This window comes from Mastomys coucha, unplaced genomic scaffold (assembly GCF_008632895.1).
Source record: "Mastomys coucha isolate ucsf_1 unplaced genomic scaffold, UCSF_Mcou_1 pScaffold12, whole genome shotgun sequence".
In the NCBI taxonomy this organism is placed as follows: Eukaryota; Metazoa; Chordata; class Mammalia; order Rodentia; family Muridae; genus Mastomys; species Mastomys coucha.
Window position 1 is genome coordinate 58,836,725 of NW_022196894.1, and position 7,961 is coordinate 58,844,685.

At 34.8% G+C, this 7,961-nt stretch overlaps 1 pseudogene; it reads left to right on the forward strand.

The window, feature by feature from the left end:
- Positions 1 to 1,495: 1,495 nt before the first annotated feature.
- On the forward strand, positions 1,496 to 2,802 carry LOC116083442 (annotated as a pseudogene).
- The last annotated feature ends 5,159 nt before the right edge of the window (positions 2,803 to 7,961 follow it).

Sequence of the window (7,961 nt, forward strand, 5' to 3'; positions counted from 1 at the left end):
CCCCAGTTCCCGTTAGACTATCCTGGAGGCCGGGACAGATATTAGCCCTCTATGGGATGTAGGTTGGTAAAGATCTTTTGCCAATCTGTTGGTTGCCTTTTTGTCTTATTGACAGTGTCCTTTGCCTTACAGAAGCTTTGCCATTTTGAGGTCCAATTTTTCAATTCTTGATCTTATAGCACAAGCCATTGGTGTTCTATTCAAGAAGTTTTCCCACTTCTCAAGTTTTCCCATGTGCTCAAGGCTCTTCCCACTTTCTTTTCTATTAGTTTCTGTTAGTTTCAGTGTATCTGGTTTTATGTGGAGGTCCTTGATCCACTTGGACTTGAGCTTTCTATAAGGAGATAAGAATGGATTGATTTGCATTCTTCTACATGCTGACTACCAGTTGAGTCAGTGCCATTTGTTGAAAATGCTGTCATTTTTCCACTGCATTGTTTTATCTCCTTTGTCAAAAATCAAGTGACCATAGGTTTGTGGGTTCATTTCTTGGTCTTCAATTCTATTCCATTGATCTTTCTACCTGTTTCTGTACCAACATCATGCAGGGTTTTATTCTTATTTATTTTTTATTATTTTTTATCACTATTACTCTGTAATACAGCTTGAGTTCAGAGATGATGATTCCCCCAGTACTTTTATTGTTCAGAATAATTTTCTATATCCTGTTTTTTGTTGTTTTTTGTTTTGTTTTGTTTTTTGTTATTCCAGATGAATTTGCAAATTTTGCTTTCTAACTCTGTGAAGAACTCAGTTGGAATTTTGATGGAGATTGCATTGAATCTATAGATTGCTTTTGGCAAGATGGCCATTTTTACTATATTAATCCTGCAAATCCATGAGCATGGGAAATCTTTCCATCTTCTGAGATCTTTTTCGATTTCTTTCTTTGGAGACTTGAAGTTATTGAGTATAAATTAGTAATATTGGCTATATTTGACTTAATTTGCTATTTAAAATGATTCTAAAATAAAACCACTCATTTATAACATATGATTTATATTCAGTTTCACTTCCTGTTTTTATTTCTACAAATAAATATTCTTTTTAGATTTCAGTTTTCCTTTATTAACAGCTTTATTATGAATAAAGTGCATATTTCAATATTTACAATGAGATGAGTTTGGACAGGCATATTTGCCATGGACTTATTTTTTTCTTTTGCTTTCTCTAGTTGTTTCAGTGTAATACAAAGATAATAGTAATTGTTTTTGTCTTATGACAAATGACAGTAAATAAAAGCAGTCAGCATTGCAATTTCAATAAAACCTCTACTTCATCGTGTGTCCATATTTTATTCATTTATGTAATAATAATAAATAATAATAATAAAAATAATAAATAGTACCTTATGTAGAAAATCATTACATTCATGACACTGAGTGTAAGGGCCTGTGATTTGCCAAAGAATCATATCACAGACTCAAATTGTATGCAACAGTAAAGAGTGTTTCTTTGGCAAAATTTCCCACAAGCAGGGTCTCCCCATTTGGGAATGGAAATACCTAAGGACTCTCAGGCCCAGCCTTTGTTGTCAGTTAGGAGGATTCTAGGGAAGGTATGAACCTTTTATCTTGATTGGTTAGGTGTATCTCTAGGGGTCTCACTGGTCCTATAATTGGTTAGGGCTCTGGAGACTTTCTAGGACAGTTGCTTACTCGTTCTCGCTACCTATTTTTGCTTCAGGACAAATGACAAAGTGTCCTTGGAATGATTACCTGCTGCTGTAGTGGACTGACCACTAGTTCCTGGATCTGGGTTCTCCTTTCTGGGAAACTGAGACCAAGACCTAGTCTCCCAAACTGCCAATTTTCAGCCTGTCATAGAAACATCCTGGGTCTGGTTAACTCAGTCGTCTCATGACTATTTTGATTGGTTAAGTGTTGCTATGCTGAATCCAGCATGGCCATATAGAAGACAGTACGACATGGTTTCCTGCCACTGGAACAGAGCCAGCAGGGCGTGGGCATCCACTAGTATAGCATGGTGAGTCTAAGGCTAGTTTTTATAATACTATACAAATTTTCATATTCATCTGAGAAATATCCTCCCTGTTAATGTTAATGAATCCATACATGGTAATCAGAGACAGAGAGTGTCCAGGAGGCAAAGGTGAGGCTATTATCTCAGCAAAAAGGTAGCCACTGAGACATCCAGGACATCCCTTATGGCTGTGGTTGGGATGGTAATTTCAGGATGAGGTTCCATACACCTATCTTATTGCTGGGTGTCTCTTCCTAAGAGTCCAAAGGCTAACATTATGGAATGCTGATTGAGGGATGGTTAAGAGGAAATCTGAAATAAATAGTTGAATTGATATGTAAATAAGAATGTGGTAGTTACAGCTGCTCTCAGTGCTATAAGAGCAGATGTTGAGGAAAGCATTGTTGGAAGAGGGGGTTGAGCTTTGCTTTCATGCATTACAGCCTTGGATTCACTAAAGCCTGTGCTAATGAAGATTAGAAAATCAATATAGAAATTATTAAAAGAGCACTTAAAATTCTTGCAATGATGGTTGCTAAGAAAGCACGTGTTGAAGGGTCCTTGGTAGATGAGAAAATTTTGCAGATTTCCTCAGAAGTTGCTAATGACTCCATGCTTGGAGATTTTGTGAACATGGTGAAAAAGGGAATCATTGATCCAACAAAGTTGGTAAGAACTGCATTACTGGATGCTTCTGGAGTGGCCTCCTTTATAACTACAGCCAAAGCTGTCATGACAGAAATTCCTAAAGAAGAGATTAACACTGGAATGGGTACAATGGTTGGATTGGGAGGAGGTATGGGAAGTGGCATGTTCTAACTCCTAGAATAGTGCTTTGCCCTTATCAGGGAACTGTGATAGGAACCTCAATGCAGGTTCCTCACCAATAACTTCAGAGGAGTCAACTGAATAAAATGACTGAAAACAAGGCTGTCTGATCACTGTAACCATCAATTACTGGTTTCCATGACAATATATAATGGCTTACTGCTGTCATTGTCCATGCCTACAGATAATTTATTTTGTATTTTTGAATAGAGACATTTGTATATTCCTGATGCTGGGTATGAGAGCCATGTACCAGTATCCTGCTTTCAACTTAAATCACTGAGACATTTCTACTGTTTAGTTAGCATCAGGACTGTAGGTCTGTGTCACCACATGAGAAATTCAGAAGCAATATTTCTGTAGAGGGTGGGAATTATTGTGTACAAAATAGAGAACTATCCAACTTTATGACAACCTTTGTGTAATCAATTTTTGTTTAAAGTTCAATAAAAGAAAAATAAGCTGGGCTTTTGGTCTATATCAGATGATCTTGCAGAAAGTAATAGAACTTCTTTCTGAGAATTATTTTTCTAGTGAGAGTTGAGCTGTGTGGAGATCTCTGGAGAGTGATCACAGCTCTTCAACAGTTTTTATCTAACAGGATTTCTGATTTTGGTTAGAAAATCTATAGAGACTGAATACGGCTCTTTTAGAATTTTTCATAGATCTTTTAGAATTTTTTTCAACCAATGTCAGACATCCCAAGTATTACTTAGAGATTGAACACAGCTCCTTTAGAGTGTTTTCCTGGCTTTCTGATTTTAATCAGAAAACCCAAGAATTCTAGAATGTTTCCACCAGGGTTTCTGATTTGGTCAGAAAATCCAAGACTTTTTTAGAGCAGCTTTTCTGACTTTGGTTAGAAAAACCCATGAGATATCCAGAGAGCTTTTAGAATTTTTACTAGCAGAAAGCTAGCTGTTTCAACCAGAGAGTCCTTTTTATTTTTTTATTTTTTATTTTTATTTTTTTATTATTTTTTATTTTTTAGAATAGCAAGAAAAGGCTGTGTGGAGCAGAACACAGATAGAGCAGCCTAAAAAGCTGTCTTGAGCAAAACACAGAGAGGACCATCTGGAAAGCTGTGTTGAAGAATTCATAGGCCACCAGCTTGTAACCCATAATTTGACTTCAAGTCATTTGTTTACACCACTCACACACACTCCTTCTCTCAGAACTCCCCTCCAAGCCACTGCTGGTACTTGGTATTGATATAATGTTGTTTCACCTATCACACACACACACACAAACATACAAATTAGCATTCTGGATTCCATGTGATTCTATTTTTTGATAGCATGTATATGTTTAAAAGCAACATTTGTATATGATGTTACTTATTATAATTATTCTTTGTCACTGGTTTTACTTCTTATTCCTGGAAGGGAATGTGTGTGCTATTTCATATTTACATGTGTTTCTTGCTTATCATTTCCCTCAGGCAAGTGCAGTAATTGTTCTCAGATCTCATGAAAATGGTTGACTATATGATTAAGAACTCCAGTAAGCCTTTAATCCTAGCATTTGGGAGGCAGAGGCAGGTGAATTTCTGAGTTTGAGGCCAATGTGGTCTACAGAGTTCCAGGACAGCCAGGGCTACACAGAGAAACCCTGTCTCGAAAAACCAAAAAAAAAAAAATTGTACAGGTGCACATTTATGTCTCTAGGATTCCTTTTTTTATCAACCTATACTGTTCTTTCACACATGTGTATATATATATACATATACATGTGTGTATGTGTGTGTATATGCATATATTTATATGTATATACATATGTGTATACATATACACATACACATATACATATATATACATATATATATATATATGTAAAACAAAAAGCCATGGATTTCTGTCATTGTTATAAAGGAGAGAGCAGCTGTTTTTCTCAATATTAACTTCAGAAACTAATCTTTTTCAATTGTATATGATTGATGTTCCTAACACATGGCCCTTGCTTTAGAAATGCTTATTAGAATATGTAAATTCTAGAAAAGAATTTATCTTTGTTTTTTTGGCATTAGGTTTGTGATGGGCTAGTAGTTCAAAGAAAGTTCTCCTTATCCATATTTTTTTAACATGGCCTAAGTTTATTTTATTCATAATAAATTGAATTTATAAATTAATATGAAATAATAATATAAATTTAATCAATGAATATAAAATAATAATATAGGTCTAAATCTTTCTTTGGGATAGGTAACATGAAGATATATATTTAAATATTAATGTCTATTAATTAATATCTATATATTCAACATAATATATATTTTTATACCAATCATAAAAATGGTGGACGTGTTATTATATGACATAAATAGACAGTCTTTTTGTTTGTTTGTTTGTTTTGTTTTTAGTAAATCTTTAAAATCTTGGCTCTTACTGTCTTACTAATCCAAAATAGGAACAGTTTTTAGACATTGTTATTTATTGAAATAAGGCTGTGCTTCAATGTCCCTAATGTCACTGAAGGATTTTACCTCCATAGTAGCTAAGCTAAGGATTGAGAGTTCTGCTGCACCAAGGAATGAATTGTAGGCATGATTATTTGGATACATATTTCCTGCTATGGTCAAAAGCTATTTGGCTTGAGTGATTGTCTTCATTCGCAGCCCACAGGGAACAGGTTACATTCATTTAAGAAATGATGTGTGTATTAACATGGAGTGAAACTACACCCAAGAAAAAGCAAGAAAGTAATCTTTCACCAAACCCACACAAACATAATTCCACCTCTAACAACAAAAGTAACAGGAAGTAACAATCACTTTTCCTTATTATCTCTTAATACAAAAATTAATATTACCAATATATCCTAATCAATTGAAATTCAAAAATATGACATATTAGAAATTTGTTGACTGTCATCCAGTGGTCTCTCTAATTTGGTAATTGAAGAAATAGATCCAATGTTGTATAATCCATATACACTTTCTGCTTGTTTGTATGTGACAGTGTCTTGCTGTGTACCACATAATGGTCTTTAAATCTTGCTTCTCTTATCTTATCCTCTCTATTAGTGGGACTGTTTATTTGATGTTCTTACACTATATTATGGTTTTCAGAATAGCTTACATATTTCTAAATATTTATATAGCCAAAAGAAATATGGACAATAAATGTGAGAGGTAGCTTGTAATAGAACAACAAAGAGTGAAACTGAATGTTTTACTTCATGTTTATTGTATCAGTTTTGAAGAAGAGAACTTTATAAGTTACTCTTTTTCTGAGATGAATGCTTTTCAAAATCATTGCAGCCAATGAACCAGAATCTTGTCCTCACCTAATGTCTGTGCCACCCTCCAAGCAAAACCATTGTTCATTGAAACAATTGATGAATGATTTCATGGATAGGCCATTTTAATAAACACACCATTTCTTAAATGAATGTAACCTCCTTATCTATATTAATATTTGATGAGTTTTTCCCTTGAAACTTTCCTCACATTCTATGCTTTTCATCAATAACTTTGATACTATATAAGAAAACTGCCAAAAGGTATAGAGTAGGTTATTAAAATAAACATGCATATGGGAAAAGATGTTTGAGAATATGATCTGAGCTAGAGTAGTAAAATGAGGAGTGCGTATCATATTATGAAGTATATATGTATGAAATTCTGAAAAGTAAACAAAACACTGGAAAATTTTGAAGGGTTAAAGGAAATACATTGATTTTTCTCCTTAGTGGTTACCTATAATTTATTCCTACAAAAAAATCCATTTTTCTATAGTAAGAAAGATGAAAGGTTCGATTTTTGTGCGATCTTTTAGATTGTCAATATACTCTTAGAGAACTATCATCAAATGTGAGTGAAGTGAGCAATACATCTATAAAATATATCTACTCTCTTTTAGCTATATAATTGAAAACAAACTTAATTATTAGGATTATGAAATTTTGCTTTTGAAAAATATGGGCATGTTTATTAAATAGAAATGGGGTAATAATGATTTTGATCTATCAGTGGTAAACTTTAATTCAGATATCAAAATAAATTATATTAATCCCTTGCTTTTATTGACTAAAACTCCTAAGTGTGATAAAATGAAAAGTGAACTTATTAATATATATCTCAATGAAACTTGAAAATTTTTAAATGTATAAAACTATTATATTGAAAGAATTACCTGTCTAATAAATATTTAGACAACTAAAGTTTGAATATTACAAAAAAGGTAGGTATATTTTAAAATACTACATTTTTGTTTTTTAAGATACTTGGGAAATCACATTGAAGCACTTATAAAGACTTGATGGGGGTTGGGGGGTCTTCAAAGATTTGCCAAAGATCTGGGATAGGTGATCCTCCCAAGAGTCAATTTGGGTGACCTTAATGGAGACTCACAGTAGTGGTGATAAATCGTACTTGAAGAGGCCATCTCCTGAAGCCAGGCAGGAAGCCCAGTGTTGTGATAAGGACACCAACCCACCCACAAAACTTTTGACCCTAAATTTATCCTGCATATAGAAATGCAGCGATGGGAGATAGAACAGACACTGAGGGGATGCCTAACAAATAATCAGACCAACTAGAGAGCTATCCCATTGTCAAGCACCAATCCCTGACACTATTACTGAGACTTCGTTATGCTTGCAGACAATAAAGTAACATGCCTACACTCTGAGAGGCTCCAGCCAGGAGCTGACTCAGAAAGATGCAGAAACCCACAGTCGAACATTGGGTGGATACTGGGGACTCCTATGGAAAGTTGCAGGAAGGATTGAGGTCCCAAAAATGGATAGAAACTCCATTGAAAAAAAACAACAGAGTCAACCTGAACCCTTGAGGATCTCAGAGACTGAACCACCCAACCAAAGAGCATACACAGGCTTGACCTGGGCCCCTAGTCAGATGTAGCATATATGCAGGTAGGTCTTTATGGGGGTGCCTAACAACTAGAGTGGGAGCTACCCCTAAAGCTGTTGCTGGTCTGTGAAATCTGTTCCCCTAATGTGGCTATCTTGTCTGGCCTCAGTGGGAGAAAAAGATTCTAGTCCTGCAGAGACTTGGTATGCCAGAGTCTTGGAATAACTACGGGGACCTCCACTATCGCAGAGGAGAAAGGGAAGGGACAGTGATAGGGCTGTGAAATGAATATATAATTAAGGAATAAATAAATAATAAACAAGTTAATCAGGACTGT